This window comes from Schistocerca cancellata, chromosome 7 (assembly GCF_023864275.1).
Source record: "Schistocerca cancellata isolate TAMUIC-IGC-003103 chromosome 7, iqSchCanc2.1, whole genome shotgun sequence".
In the NCBI taxonomy this organism is placed as follows: Eukaryota; Metazoa; Arthropoda; class Insecta; order Orthoptera; family Acrididae; genus Schistocerca; species Schistocerca cancellata.
This window is the reverse complement of record NC_064632.1, coordinates 400345064-400361598: the sequence shown is the minus strand read 5'-3', so window position 1 is coordinate 400361598 and position 16535 is coordinate 400345064. Positions and strand designations below refer to the sequence as shown.

General features: G+C 40.2%; 1 protein-coding gene across 1 annotated transcript in view; it reads right to left on the bottom strand.

The window, feature by feature from the left end:
* LOC126092792 (neural-cadherin-like) overlaps positions 1 to 16535 on the bottom strand; it is a 329734-nt gene that overhangs the window by 12065 nt on the left and 301134 nt on the right. The gene's annotated exons all lie outside the window — the stretch shown is intronic.

The following is a 16535-nucleotide window of genomic DNA, read 5'->3' as shown; positions in this document are numbered from 1 at the left end:
AAACTCTGTATGTACCACTAAAATTCTTCTTCTTTTACAAATAATTGAAATTACAAAGTACGTGGCACACTTAAAATTCCTGTTAATAATTACACAATCTGAATTTATTTCTGGATTCATTTACAAAATAATGATATAACTTGGTGAAGATTCTTCTTGTCAAGAAAATTTGTAAACTCTTTGGAATATACAGGGTGTTTAAAAAATGACCGGTATATTTGAAACGGCAATAAAAACTAAACGAGCAGCGATAGAAATACACCGTTTGTTGCAATATGCTTGGGACAACAGTACATTTTCAGGCAGACAAACTTTCGAAATTACAGTAGTTACAATTTTCAACAACAGATGGCGCTGCAAGTGATGTGAAAGATATAGAAGACAACGCATCTGTGGGTGCGCCATTCTGTACGTCGTCTTTCGGCTGTAAGCGTGTGCTGTTCACAACATGCAAGTGTGCTGTAGACAACATGGTTTATTCCTTAGAACAGAGGATTTTTCTGGTGTTGGAATTCCACCGCCTAGAACACAGTGTTGTTGCAACAAGACGAAGTTTTAACGGAGGTTTAATGTAACCAAAGGACCAAAAAGCGATACAATAAAGGATCTGTTTGAAAAATTTCAACGGACTGGGAACGTGACGGATGAACGTGCTGGAAAGGTAGGGCGACCGCGTACAGCAACCACAGAGGGCAACGCGCAGCTAGTGCAGCAGGTGATCCAACAGCGGCCTCGGGTTGCCGTTCGCCGTGTTGCAGCTGCGGTCCAAATGATGCCAACGTCCACGTATCGTCTCATGTGCCAGAGTTTACACCTCTATCCATACAAAATTCAAACGCGGCAACCCCTCAGCGCTGCTACCATTGCTGCACGAGAGACATTCGCTAACGATATAGTGCACAGGATTGATGACGGCGATATGCATGTGGGCAGCATTTGGTTTACTGACGAAGCTTATTTTTACCTGGACGGCTTCGTCAATAAACATAACTGGCGCATATGGGGAACCAAAAAGCCCCATGTTGCAGTCCCATCGTCCCTGCATCCTCAAAAAGTACTGGTCTGGGCCGCCATTTCTTCCAAAGGAATCATTGGCCCATTTTTCAGATCTGAAACGATTACTGCATCACGCTATCTGGACATTCTTCGTGAATTTGTGGCGGTACAAACTGCCTTAGACGACACTGCGAACACCTCATGGTTTATGCAAGATGGTGCCCGGCCACATCGCACGGCCGACGTCTTTAATTTCCTGAATGAATATTTCGATGATCGTGTGATTGCTTTGGGCTATCCGAAACATACAGGAGGCGGCGTGGATTGGCCTCCCTATTCGCCAGACATGAACCCCTGTGACTTCTTTCTGTGGGGACACTTGAAAGACCAGGTGTACCGCCAGAATCCAGAAACAATTGAACAGCTGAAGCAGTACATCTCATCTGCATGTGAAGCCATTCCGCCAGACACGTTGTCAAAGGTTTCGGGTAATTTCATTCAGAGACTACGCCATATTATTGCTACGCATGGTGGATATGTGGAAAATATCGTACTATAGAGTTTCCCAGACCGCAGCGCCATCTGTTGTTGAAAATTGTAACTACTGTAATTTCGAAAGTTTGTCTGCCTGAAAATGTACTGTTGTCCCAAGCATATTGCAACAAACGGTGTATTTCTATCGCTGCTCGTTTAGTTTTTATTGCCGTTTCAAATACCGGTTATTTTTGAAACACCCTGTAGTTAGTACCGCGGAATGTAATAGTGCTGGGCATGGCTCTGATGGAATTGAACGTGTTTTTATGTTTAGCAGTAACAATGTAAATTTCTGTTTTAAAGTGGAGATTGTAAAGGCAGTGTGACATAGAAGAATGGGATAAAATAAAAGAGTCATAGAAACATAAATAATGTGGCAGACTTACTTAACTGTTATCAAGTCATCTGGAGCCTATAAAGTTAAAAACTTTCAGCCTCAAGAATCTACTCCTATACATGACAAACTGCAGCCATTAATGAGAAAATGAAGAAAAGTGAAAACATCATTTATACATCTTACTCCTCTTGAAACTTATAAAAGAAGTTAGTTATTATAAAGAGACTGAAAATCTACTGGTGATGTGTGAGAGTGTAACATTACACTACCCTATCTGCCAAATCATTTATGTATATAGAGAACAACAGCGATCCTATCACACTCCCTGGGTCACTCCTGACTATATCCTTGTCTGGTGATCACTCACTGTTGAGGACAACATACTGGGTTCTATTATTTCAGAAGTTTTTGAGCCACTCACATATACATGAACTAATTCTATATGCTTATATCTTTATTACATCATGCAATGGGACACTGTGTCAAATGCTTTCTGGAAATCTAGAAATATGGAATCAGCCTGTTGCACTTCATCCACAGTTCTCAGTATATCATGTGAGGAAAGGGCAAGCTGAGTTTTTCACGAGATATGCTTTCTAAAACCATGCTGATTCCTGGACATAAGCTTTTTGGTCTCAAGAAAGTTTATTATATTCAAACTGAGAATATGTTCAAGGATTCTACAGCAAATGGAAGTTAGGGATATTGGTCTGTAATTCTGCGGATCCATTATTATACCCTTCTTATATACTAGAGTCACCTGCGATTTTTTTTGTGTCACTTGGTACTTTGTGCTGGGTGAGAGATTCATGATAAATACAAGATAGGTAAGGGGTCAATGCTGTACAGTACTCTTCGTGAAATCAAATGAATTCCATCCTGACCTGGTGATTTATTTGCTTTCAAATCTTTAAGTTGTTTCTCTACCTGAGGTACACAAATTACTATGTCATCCATATGGGAGTCCTGTCCATTGGTCAAATGATGGTGTGTTTATATGATTCTTCTGTGTGAAGGACTTCTTGAATGTAAAATTTAAAACTTCAGCTTTTGTTTTGCTAGCTTCAATTGTGACACTAGACTGGTCAATAAGGGACTGAATGGAAGCCTTAGAACCGTTTATCAATTTTACTTAAGACCAGAATTGTCTTGGGTTCTCTGCCAGATCTTTTGCTAAGGTGTGATGGACGTAGTTGTTGTATGCTTCACACATAGATCTTTTCACAGTTGCAAGAATCCTTAGTAATCTTCACTTGTCTTCATTTGTGCAATCCCTCTTGAACCAAGAGTTCAACAGCCTCTGCTTTCTCAGCAACCACCAAATTTTGCTATTAAAACATGGTGGGTTTTTTCCATCCTTTATGCACGTAACTCTCCAGATCACAATTTGCAATCTGCTTAAACTTTGCCCATAATTCCTTTACTTCCATCTTATTGGAACTAAGTGAGGCCAGTTCACTGTTTAAATGTGATACTAATAACTGCTTATCTGCTCTGTCTAGCAGAAACACTCTCCTAGTCTTCTTGACTGATTTATTAACTTTCATAATCATAGTTGCTATAATTATATAATGATCACTAATCCTCATTTTTATACTGACATTTTCAATAAGATCCAGGCTATTTGAATATTTCCATTGTGTGTGGGCTGCTGAGCTAGCTGCTCAAGACAATTTTTAGAAAATGTGCTCAAAAGTATTTCACATGACTGTCTGTCTGTTACTTCTGCAATGAATCCATAGACATACCAGACTATATGCAGGAGATTAATCTCCAACTGGTATTGCATCATATGGGTATTTATGCGCTATTGACCACAGACTTTCTTTGAATGACTCAAGAAATGTCACAGCAGAATTTGGTGGCTGGTAAAAACATCCAACAATTAATTTGGTTTCACCTACACCTGTTATAAGCAACCATATGACTTCAGTGTAACAATAAACTTCAATCTCAATAGAGACAATATCTTTGTCAACTGTAATGAACACTCTAGTCCTATGGTCTCTAATCTGTCCTTCTGATATACATTCCATGACTTGCCAAATATCTCAGATTTTGCTCTTTGGGTTTCAGCCAGCTCTCTGTCTCAAGAATAATTTGAGCATGAGAACTTTTCTGGAGGGCAAAAAATTGGGAACTTTATTATGAAAACTTTGACAGTTTACTGATAAAATTGTGACAGTAAAGTGTCTTTATCCTGAATGCCATTTGACTTCTCTTGCTGCATATTGGCTGATGAGTTTTCATTAAAGCACCTCAAAGCACTGCCTAGCCTAAAAACCCTCATGTGCATTTCACAAGTATTCTACTATCAGAGTAGCTGCTTCCTTTGTGTAGTGCACCCGTGACCTATCAACGGGAGTTCTAAAAATCCCTACACAATAAGGCAGGTCTAGAAATCTGCAGATGACAAAGCCTTTGGTTGAGAACCTTCACTCAGCTCCAAACTAAAGCACCTCAATTAACTCTGGGAATGATGCTGCAGATTGTGAGCTCTGCTTGCACCTTGCATGTGAGGCTAGCCATCTTCACCACCTCTGTGAGCTACCTGTACAAACTGAGGATCACCTCAGAACACATGCAAAAGGCATCATTGGTGCCAACGTAAGCCACAACATGCAGATAACTACACCCTGCACGCTCAACAGCCACAGGAAAAGCCAACTCTACATCCTGGATGAGGCCCACTGGCATACATACTGAGCGCACATTGGCTTTCTTTCCAGCCCTGAATGCTGTCTGTCTAACAGGCTCCATAACATGCCTAACATTGGAGCTCCCAATAACTAGTAAACCACTTTCCTGTGTGCCTGCTTCGACCCTGATGAAGGGGCAGCCACTTGTGGATGAATGTGTGAGGCCACGCAGCCAGTCTCCACATTGGCCCTCTACCCTCACCCTACTGTGAGGGCAGATCAACTGCGTCAGGTGCTCTAGGAGGTGCTTAGGGAGGAGAGCTCATGAGAAAAACAAGTAATACCTGAAGTATTCCATGCAATGCACCAGATTCTCTGCTACCGCTACACCCTGAGGTAGCAGCCTGTAGGTGACTGACTGTAGCCAAAGTACATTCAGCTTTTCACGAACTGTGGCTGTCTCCTCCAGCTTCATCACATAGAATGCACACATCCAAGCCATCCTAGCAAGGCTAACTCAAGAAGTTAACTATAAAAGCAAACAGTTCTATATATAACACTCCCTACCCACCTGATGTCACCAACGGATGCTGATGTGTTAATGAACTATGTATCGGCTGTTCAGTGAACAACTACTGCACTACAGACTGAATGAATTTGCACTAACAAAAATGTGAGACTAAACCTCCTAAACAGAGAAAGATGCACAAAATTTAATAAATATACTGTGAGGTGGAAGACAGAGTAATATTCAAGACACAGATTACTGCTAAAATGTCATGTATGAGTTAATAAGAGTGAAAAACTAAATGCACTGTATGCAAGAGAGGTGGGAGGGTGATGGCAAAAAATAGATCATAAAATGAAAAATGTAGAAAACTAAAATGGACTGGAGAAAGGAGTAGTTATTGTGAAGAAATGCTGAGACAGAAAAAAATATAAATTAACTTAAATTAAGGCCAGGTGGGTGGTGAGAACCAATGACATGTTGTAGTGCTAGTTCCCAATTGCGAAGTTCTGAGAAACTGGTGTCTGCGGGAAGAATCCAGGTGGTGTATGTGTTGTGAAACAGGCACTGATGGTATGGTTCAAATGGCTCTGAGCACTATGGGACTTAACATCTGAGGTCATCAGTCCCCTAGAACTTAGAACTACTTAAACCTAACTAACCTAAGGGCATCTCACACATCCATACCCGAGGCAGGATTCGAACCTGCGATCATAGCGGTGGCGTGATTCCAGACTGAAGCACCTAGACCCGCTCAGCAACAACAGCTGGCACTGATGGTATGGCTGGCATATTGTAGAGCATGCTCTGCAATAGGATATAGTGTGTTGCTGCTATACACCCTCTGCCTATGCCCATTCATCCTAACTGATAACTTTGTGGTAGTCATGCTAATGTAAAAGGTCGAACAGTGTTTACATATGATGTGTTTTTTAACAGGTGGCTCTCACTTTGATCGTATATGTTTTGCAATTTACAGGGCTGGTATAAGTGGTGGTAGGAGGGTGCATAGGGCAAGTCTTGCAGTGGGGACTATCACAGGGGTAGTAGCCATAGGGTAGGGAATGGGTGCAGGAGGAGCATAGGGTCTGACGTGGATGCTGCAGAGATAGAGGGGGTCACAAAAAGCTATTCTAGGTGTGGTGGGCAAAATCACAGTCAGAATGGATGTCATTTCAGAACATGATTTTAGGAAGTAATGGCCTTGTCAAATGGAGAACCACTTGTGAAATGGCATGACTACCACAAAGTTAGCAGTTAGGATGAATAGGCATAGACAGAGGGTGTATACTGGCAGCACACAATATCCTGTTGCCAATTGTGCTCTGCAACATGACATTCATGACCTCAGTGCCTGTTTCATCACTTGCACCATCTGGATTCTTCCCACAGATACCAGTTTCTCAGAACACCGCAGGTGGGAACTATCAGTACAACATGTCGTTGGTTATCATCACCCGCCTGGCCTTAATTTGTGTTAATTAATTTTTTCTGTCTCAGCATTTCTTCACAGTAACTACTCCTTTCTTCTCTCCATTTCAGATTTCTACATCTTTCATTTTCTGACCTGTCTATTTTTCTCCTTTCTCCTCCCACCTCTGTTACATACAATGAATTTAGCTTTTCATGCTTATTAACTCATGCACAATGTTTAAACAGTAGTCTCTGTCTTGCATATTACTGTATCTTCCACCTTTAAGATCTCAGATTTTCAAATCTCATTCGGTGCAGTCCCCAACACTCAGTCTTTCCTTCTCATCCCATCAGATAAGACTCCCCTGACCCAGGGTTCCGAGTGACTTATCTAAGCTGTACCCCTTTTCCCAAACCTCTCCAGTTCCTTTCCCTTCATCCCTCTTCTGCCAGAAGCTGTAGCTACTGGCTCTGAAAGCTTGCATAAGTAATATCTTTTTTACATATGTGTTCTCACCCAATGATTGGCGAGTAGATTTTTTTTATCTGTCCAGTTACATTACATTGTCAAAAATTGATTACTTACATTGTTATAACTACATTTCATGATCATTATCCCATTCATATATGAAATATAATGTTTCTTCTCTATTCTTCAGTGGTTTAATACATTGGAGAAACTCAGTCCAAACTACATCATTGCATTAATAAGGTTTGAAGAGACTTTTTAGGTTTTTGTAAAATTCAGTATCTTTAAAGGTGGGAAACATTAGGAACTCCAGTGGCAGATGCTGCAAGACAAGCAGTTTGCAACTCAGTATGCTTTACTGTTAAAGTTCCAAGAGTGTACACTCCTAGAAAAGTCAGCCAATGTATTGCTTTTTCCTATGTATATCTCACAGAGAGACCATGAAGGTAAAATTGAAGAGTTCTGAGCTCACACAGAGGGTTTACAACTATTATTCTTCCCCTGAACCAATTGTCACTGGAACAGCAAGAGTGGCTACAGAGAGTAGTGCACAAAGTACCCTTGGAAAACACTGTTAGGTGGCTTGCGGACTACAGATGAAGATGTAAATGTAGAAGAGAAGGAAAAAGAGTACAAAAAGATGAACTGCATGAAAGGAGATAAAGGGCAAGTGATCAGGTAGAATTTTGCATGCAACTTGATTTGATCATTGTTAACACTTAGTTAATGAAGCACTAAAAATATGTATATGTGGGAAAGACCTGGAGGTATTGGAGGAGGGGGTTGGGGCGGCGGGAGGGGTGGGCATTTAGATGATTACATTATGGTAAGAGAGAGATTCTGAAACCAGATTTTAAACTCAAAAACATTTAAAGGGTGGATGTGAACACTGACCATAATTTATTGGTTACAGACCACAGATTAAAACTGATGAAACTGCTGAAAGGTAAGAGATTAAGGAGATGGGACCTGGATCAACCAAAAGAACAAGTTGTTTGAGAGTTTCTATGGGAACATTATGTAATTATTGACAGAAAGGAGAGTGAGGAATACAACAGGAGATGAATGGATAGCTTTGAGAAAAGAAAAAGTGAAGGCAACAGAGGATCAAATATGCAAAAAGAGCAAACCCAATAGAAATTCTTGGGTAACACACAGGGTAATGAATTTAACTGACCAAAGGAATACGAGGTGGAATCAAAAATTTTTGGGAGTGGTGCTGCCATCAGGAAAGTAGGAGTAGTAGATCTTTGCTCTTTTAGGTGGTGAGAGTTGCATATCTGATGAGTCAGTGTGCGGAGTAGCATTCAGCTGGGAGGACATTTTGTGTATCCACAGTGATTTCCGTAATACTCTGTGTTTGGTGTGTTGTGATTTTACGATGGATCCGTGAACAGAACAGTGCGTGTGCATCAGATTCTGTGGGAATCTCAGGAAAAGTGCTATGGAGACCCTTGCAATTATTCAACAAGTGGTTGTGGGACAGAGCATGAGCCGTATGCATGTGTTTGAGTGGCATGCTCGATTCGGGGCTGGCCATACAGATGTCGAATGTGATGCTCACACTGGAAGGCCCGTTAGCCACACAATGCCAGACATCGTTGCCAAACTTCAACAACTGGTTTGTTTGGATCGATGTTGAACCATTAAAGACCTTGCGGGTGAAGTGGGTATTGGTTACGGGACATGTCAATGAATGCTGACTGACGAAATGGGCATGCATCATGTCACCACAAAATTTGTGCCAAGGATCTTGATGCCGATCAGAAGGCACACTGTGTTGAAATGTGCACAGACCTTCATCAGATTGCATCTGATGATCAAACCTTCTTGTCATGGGTTATCACCAGCAATGAGAGCTGGATTTATGGTTATAACCAGAGACAAAGCAACAGTCATCCCAGTGGAAGAGCCTGGGCTCTTCAAGACCCAAAAAAGCGAGACAGGTGAAGAGCAAAGTGAAGAGCATGATCATCATTTTCTTTGATGCCAAGGGAATCGTCCACAATCAATTCATCCCACCCAACCAAACAGTGAATTCCATGTACTGTGATGTTTTGTGATGGCTCCATGAATATGTGTGGCAATGATGGCCCAAACTTTGGCATCAAGGGAACTGGCTGCTGCATTACAACAATGTGCCCTGTCACATGTCTTTGCTCACTAGGACCTTTTTGGCAAAAAACAACATGGCAGTTATACCCCACCCACCATGCTCACCAGATTTGGCACCTTGCAGCTTTGTGCTATTCCCAAAACTGAAACTCACATTGAAAGGCCATCGATTCGACACTCTAGAGAGGATTCAAGAAGCACTGTGGGCGGTGATAAACACCCTCAAAGAACAGGACTTCCAGAAATCATTTGACCAGTGGCAGAAGTGCTGGGACTAGTGTGTACGTGTGGATGGGAACTACTTCGAGGGTGATGGTGATCAATAGTGCAAAGGTAAGGTTTTAAACAGATGGCAGCACCAGTCCTGAAAATTTTGGATAGTACCTCGTAAATGTAAAAATGCAGCAAATGATATAGGCAAAGTGCATATATCTAAAAAATAAGACTGACAGTGCAAAATGGCTAAAAATGGAAGGCTGTACAAGCTTGCAGGACTAGTAGACCGATAGATGCTGTTTATCGGAAAATTAAAGAGACCTTTGGAGAAAAGAGAAACAGCTGTATGAATATTAAGGTCTCAGATGGCAAACCAGTCCTAAGCAAAGAAGGGAAAGCTGGAAGGTGGATGCAATAAATAGAAGAGCTATTCATGGGAAATGGACTTGAAGACAATATGACGGAAAGAGAAGAGGAAGTAAATGAAGATGAGATGAGAAATACCCTACTGTGAGAAGAAGTTGACAGAGCATTAAATGACCTAAGCCAGAAGCAGACTCCTGAAGTAGACAACATTCCCTCAGAATTAGGGAGATCCTTGGGAGGGTCAGCCATGATAAAATTATTCATATGGTATGAATGATCTATGAGATAGATGAAATAACCTCAGGCTCCAAGAAAAATGTAATAATTTCTATTCCAAAAAAGGCAGTGGATCACTAGTGTGAAATTTTACTGAACTATCAATTTAATTAGTGATAGATGCAAAATCTTGATATGTATTACATACAAATATACACACACTAAACTTGTTCCATGGATCATGAATATGACATTTTGTAATGATGTGAAACATTGAATTTGCTTTTTAAAGTTGGTTGGCTATCTGTCAGACTTTTGATGATATTTGGCAAATGACCAAAGATTTTTGTGGCAGCATAATTCACCCCTTTCTGTGCCAAAGTCAGGTTTAACCCAGAATAGTGAAGATCATCCCTTCTTCTAGTGTTATAGCTATGCACTTCAGTGTTATTTTTGAATTGGGACGGATTATTAATAACAAATTTCCTAAGTGAATATATCTGTGTGATGGTACTGTGAATATCCTGAGTTCCTTAAATCAATGCCTACAAGGTGATCTCGGATGGGCTCCTGCTATTATTCTAATTATACACTTTTGTCCTATGAACACTTTTTCTCTTAATGATTAATTACCCCAAAATATTATTCCATATCAAAGAAGTCCCCCCCCCTCCCCGCTCCCCCTCCCTCCCTCCCATAAACCATGGATCTTGCTGTTGGTGGGGAGGCTTGTGTGCCTCAACGATACAGATAGAGGTACCACAGATGCAACCACAATGGAGGGGTATCTTTTGAGATGCCAGACAAATGTGTGGTTCCTGAAGAGGGGCAGCAACCTTTTCAGTAGTTGCAGGGGCAACAGTCTGGATGATTGACTGATCTGGCCCTGTAACACTAATCAAAATGGCCTTGCTGTTGTGGTACTTCGAACAGCTGAAAGCAAGGGGAAACTACAGCTGTAATTTTTCCTGAGGGCATGCAGCTTTACTGTATGATTAAATGATGATAGCATCCTATTGGGTAAAATATTCTGGAGGTAAAATAGTCCCCCATTCGGATCTCCGAGCGGGGACTACTCAAGAGGACGTTGTTATCAGGAGAAAGAAAACTGGCATTCTATGGATTGGAGTGTGGAATGTCAGATCCCTTAATTGGGCAGGTAGGTTAGAAAATTTAAAAAGGGAAATGGATAGGTTAAAGTTAGATATAGTGGAAATTAGTGAAGTTCAGTGGCAGGAGGAACAAGACTTTTGGTCAGGTGAATACACAGTTATAAATACAAAATCAAATAGGGGTATTGCAGGAGTAGGTTTAATAATGAATAAAAAAATAGGAGTGCGGGTAAGCTACTACAAACAGCATAGTGAATGATTATTGTGGCCAAGATAGACACGAAGCCCATGCCTACTACAGTAGAACAAGTTTATATGCCAACTAGCCCTGCAGATGATGAAGAAATTGATGAAATGTATGATGAGATAAAAGAAATTATTCAGGTAGTGAAGGGAGATGAAAATTTAACAGTCATGGGTGACTGGAATTCGACAGTAGGAAAAGGAAGAGGAGGAAATGTAGTAGGTGAATATGGATTGGGGCTAAGAAATGAAAGAGGAAGTTGCCTGGTAGAATTTTGCACAGAGCATAACTTAATCATAGCTAACACTTGGTTCAAGAATCATGAAAGAAGGTTGTATACATGGAAGAACCCTGGAGATACTAGAAGGTTTCAGATAGATTATATAATGGCAAGACAGAGATTTAGGAACCAGATTTTAAATTGTAAGACATTTCCAGGGGCAGATGTGGACTCTGACCACAATCTATTGGTTATGAACTGTAGATTAAAACTGAAGAAACTGCCTGCAAAAAGGGGGGAATTTAAGGAAATTGGGACCTGGATAAACTGACTAAACCAGAGGTTGTACAGAGTTTCAGGGATAGCATAAGGGAACAATTGACAGGAATGGGGGAAAGAAATACAGTAGAAGAAGAATGGGTAGCTTTGAGGAATGAAACAGTGAAGGCAGCAGAGGATCAAATAGGTAAAAAGATGAGGGCTAGTAGAAATCCTTGGGTAACAGAAGAGATACTGAATTTAATTGATGAAAGGAGAAAATACAAAAATGCAGTAAGTGAAGCAGGCAAAAAGGAATACAAACGTCTCAAAAATGAGATCGACAGGAAGTGCAAAATGGCTAAACAGGGATGGCTAGAGGACAAATGTAAGGATGTAGAGGCTTATCTCATGAGGGGTAAGATAGATACTACTTACAGGAAAATTAAAGAGACATTTGGAGAGAAGAGAACCACGTGTATGAATATCAAGAGCTCAGGTGGAAACCCAGTTCTAAGCAAAGAAGGGAAAGCAGAAAGGTGGAAGGAGTATATAGAGGGTCTATACAGGGGCGATGTTCTTGAGGACAATATTATGGAAATGGAAGAGGATGTAGATGAAGATGAAATGGGAGATATGATACTGCGTGAGGAGTTTGACAGAGCACTGAAAGACCTAAGTCGAAACAAGGCCCCAGGAGTAGACAACATTCCATTAGAACTACTGACAACCTTGGGAGAGCCAGTCCTGACAAAACTCTACCATCTGGTGAGCAAGATGTATGAGACAGGTGAAATTCCCTCAGACTTCAAGAAGAATGTAATAATTCCAATCCCAAAGAAAGCAGGTGTTGACAGAAGTGAAAATTACCGAACTATCAGTTTAATAAGTCACAGCTGCAAAATACTAATGCAAATTCTTTACAGACAAAAGGAAAAACTGGTAGAAGCCAACCTTGGGGGAAGATCAGTTTGGATTCCATAGAAATGTTGGGATACGTGAGGCAATACTGACCCTACGACTTATCTTAGAAGAAAGATTAAGGAAAGGCAAACCTACATTTCTAGCATTTGTAGACTTAGAGAAAGCATTTGACAATGTTGACTGGAATACTCTCTTTCAAATTCTGAAGGTGGCAGGGGTAAAATACAGGGAGCAAAAGGCTATTTACAATTTGTACAGAAAGCAGATGGCAGTTATGAGTCAAGGGACATGGAAGGGAAGCAATGGTTGGGAAAGGAGTGCGACAGGGTTGTAGCCTCTCCCTGATGCTATTCAATCTGTATATTGAGCAAGCAGTAAAGTAAACAAAAGAAAAGTTCGGAGTAGGTATTAAAATCCATGGAGAAGAAATAAAAACTTTGAGGTTCACCGATGACATTGTAATTCTGTCAGAGACAGCAAAGGACTTGGAAGAGCAGTTGAACAGAATGGACAGTGTCTTGAAAGGAGGGAATAAGATGAACATCAACAAAAGCAAAACGAGGATAATGGAATGTAGTCGAATTAAGTCGGGTGCTGTTGAGGGAATTGGATTAGGAAATGAGACACTTAAAGGGGTAAAGGAGTTTTGCTATTTGGGGAGCAAAATAACTGATGATGGTCGAAGTAGAGAAGATATAAAATGTAAACTGGCAATGGCAAGGAAAGCATTTCTGAAAAAGAGTAATTTGTTAACGTCAAGTATCAATTTAAGTGTCAGGAAGTCGTTTCTGAAAGTATTTGTATGGAGTGTAGCCATGTATGGAAGTGAAACATGGACAATAAACAGTTTGGACAAGAAGAGAATAGAAGCTTTCAAAATATGGTGTTACAGAAGAATGCTGAAGATTAGATGGGTAGAACACATAACTAATGAGGAGGTATTGAATAGAATTGGGGAGAAGAGGAGTTTGTGGCACAACTTGACTAGAAGAAGGGATCGGTTGGTAGGACATGTTCTGAGGTGTTAAGGAATCACCAATTTAGTACTGGAGGGCAGTGTGGAGGGTAAAAATCATAGAGGGAGACCAAGAGATGAATACACTAAGCAGATTCAGAAGGATGTAGACTGCAGTAGGTACTGGGAGATGAAGAAGCTTGCACAGGATAGAGTAGCATGGAGAGCTGCATCAAACCAGTCTCAGGGCTGAAGACCACAACAACAATAACATCAAACCAGTGAATGAGTCCAGGCATAATACACTAATCACTGGTATGTTTATCATCAAAATTTGCAATAACCCTATTAGCATAACTAGTTGAACCTAACTGGTTCAGCAGATCATTGATGAGTTTCTTCCAATTCAATTTCTTATCAGAAATTTTGAATATTCTGCCATAGCAACAGACTTCTGTTCATAGTTGATATTTATCAATGGTGATGTGTCATTTACTGCACAGAATTGAATATGCTGTGTTTTCTTAAAATTTAGTGAGAGTCCATTTGCAGAGAATCACTTAATAATTTTCTGAAAGATGTTATTTACAGTTTCCTCAGCTGATTCTTGTTTGTTGGATGCGATTACTATATTTGTATCATCAGAAAAAAGAACTAGCTTTGCATCTTTATGAATATAGAGTGGCACGTCATTAATATACAGGATGATTATAATCAAAGTTAAGCTTTCAAAACACTGTAGAAATAATATCACTGATCAGAATGATGTCAAATTGCAATGGAATATTAATGGAGAAGGGGAAAACATATATCAGAAAAAAAGGTGTGAAAATTGATCAATAGATGGTGCTGTATGTGTCAGAATACGTAAATGAAAACACCTGTCATGCACATGACCCACTGAAGTTGGTATAAACATGCCAGGTACACAGTTTTTCCTCCTTTGGCATCTGCTACATTCGACGTGACTGTCTCAATGCAGGATTATACACTGCCTTTAAAGCTGTATTACAAGAATTTTGACTGTGCACACATAACTCTACAGAAGTTCTGAACACTGAAGGGTTTGAAAAAAGGTGTTGGTCTGCTGACTCCCATAGGTCTGGAGAAAATGATTCAGAAATTTGAAAAGACAGGTTCATTTGGTGTGAAACTTAGTAGAGGGAGGAAACAAATTGACTTGGCATCAGTGGAAGCAGTGGCCACATCAATGCAGGAGATGGGTGGTGCTGTGCAAACGTGTAGTGCACAGAGAGTTACTCAAACATTGACATACGTGTGACCACAGTGTATAAAATCCTACGAAACATCCTTCTTTGCTATCCATTCAAAATTACTCAGGTGCATGAGTTTCTTCCTGTTGACCTGCCAGCAAGAGAGACCTTTGCGTAAGAATTTCTTGCTTGCATGGAAGGAGACAATGATAGGCCGTGGAAGATTTTGTGGACAGACGAAGCTCACTTCCATCTGACAGGATATGTCAACACACATAATTGTCGAATATGGACAATGGAAAATCCACATGCAAATCAACCAGTACCACTTCATCGTGGAAGGGTCACTGTGTGGTGTGGGTTTATGGCATCATTTATCATAGGGCTATATTTTTTTGAAGAGACAGGTGCTTCTGGACCTGTTACCTGTACCGTTACTGGTAAGCGCTATGAGTATCTTTTGCATGACCATGTCATTCAGCTCTCCAACATTGTGGATGGGAACATTTTTATGCAAGATGGTGCACCTCTGCACATTGCAAATCCAGTTAAGCAGCTGCCGAAGTTTGGGAAATGCTAGAATTATCAGCTGCCATTTCCCTACAGCCTGGCCTGATCTTGATCTGTGTGACTTCTGGCTGTGGGGCTATCTGAAAGATATTTTGTTCAGTGGTTTGATTGCAAACTTAGCTGCATTAAAGGCATGCATTGCACAACACATTCTGAACGTGACCTCAGAAATACTTCAATCAGTTGTGGAACATGATGTCTCTTGATTTCAAATTGTTGCAGAAAATGGTGGACAGCATGTTGAACAAGTTTTGTGCCAGTCACATGGAAATTAATAATCCAATTTGATTTTGATTGATTCTTTTTATGCGGTTTTTGGCCTCAGAACATTCGATGTAATGCGACCTTGCTGTGGTGGATGGGCTTACGTAACTAACAGTATCACACCTATAAATCCATGCACACTGAGTAGTACAGTTTTTTAACATCAAATATACACCTTAGGCATTGTTGTATGATTCATTTGTCATATGGAGTTGACCACTGTTAAATTATGATGCTTACAACACCATCTATTGCTACATTTGGTAACCATTTATTTTTTTTCTGCCATATGTTTTCCCCCGTCTCCAATAATATTCCATTTCAGTTTGATAGTTTGATGTCATCCTGACCAGTGGTGTTATTTCTACAGCAGTCTGAAAGTCTAATTTTAATATAATCACCCTGTATATTAAGAACAACAATGGAACCAAGACTGAACCCTGTGGGATACCATTCTTGGCATCTCCCCAGTTAGAGGACTCTGCTGATTTGTCTGTACTGTTAATTCAAACTTCTGCATTCTTCCAGTTAAATATGAATTAAACCATTTGTGCACTGTCCCACTCATACCACAGTACTTAAGCTTATCTAGAAGAATTTCATGATTCACACAATAAAAGCCTTTGAGAGATCATAAAATATCCAAATGGGTGATGTTCAGTTATTCAATGCATTTAATATTTGATAAGTGTAAGCTTATATAGCATTTTCTGCTGAAAAGTCTTTCTGGAAACCAAACTGACATTTTGTTAGAACTTCATTAATACAAATATGTGATGCTACTCTTGAATACATTAATTTTTAAAGAATTTTGGATAAAGCTGTCAGACATGTGATTGGGCAGTAAATACTACACATGTGGCTGAGAATCCTACATAACTTTTGGGAACAAGCTTTTTGTACTCTGTTGGAAATTCCATGTGAACTTTTACTTTTGAGTGAATTTATTATTTCCTAATTTCAGT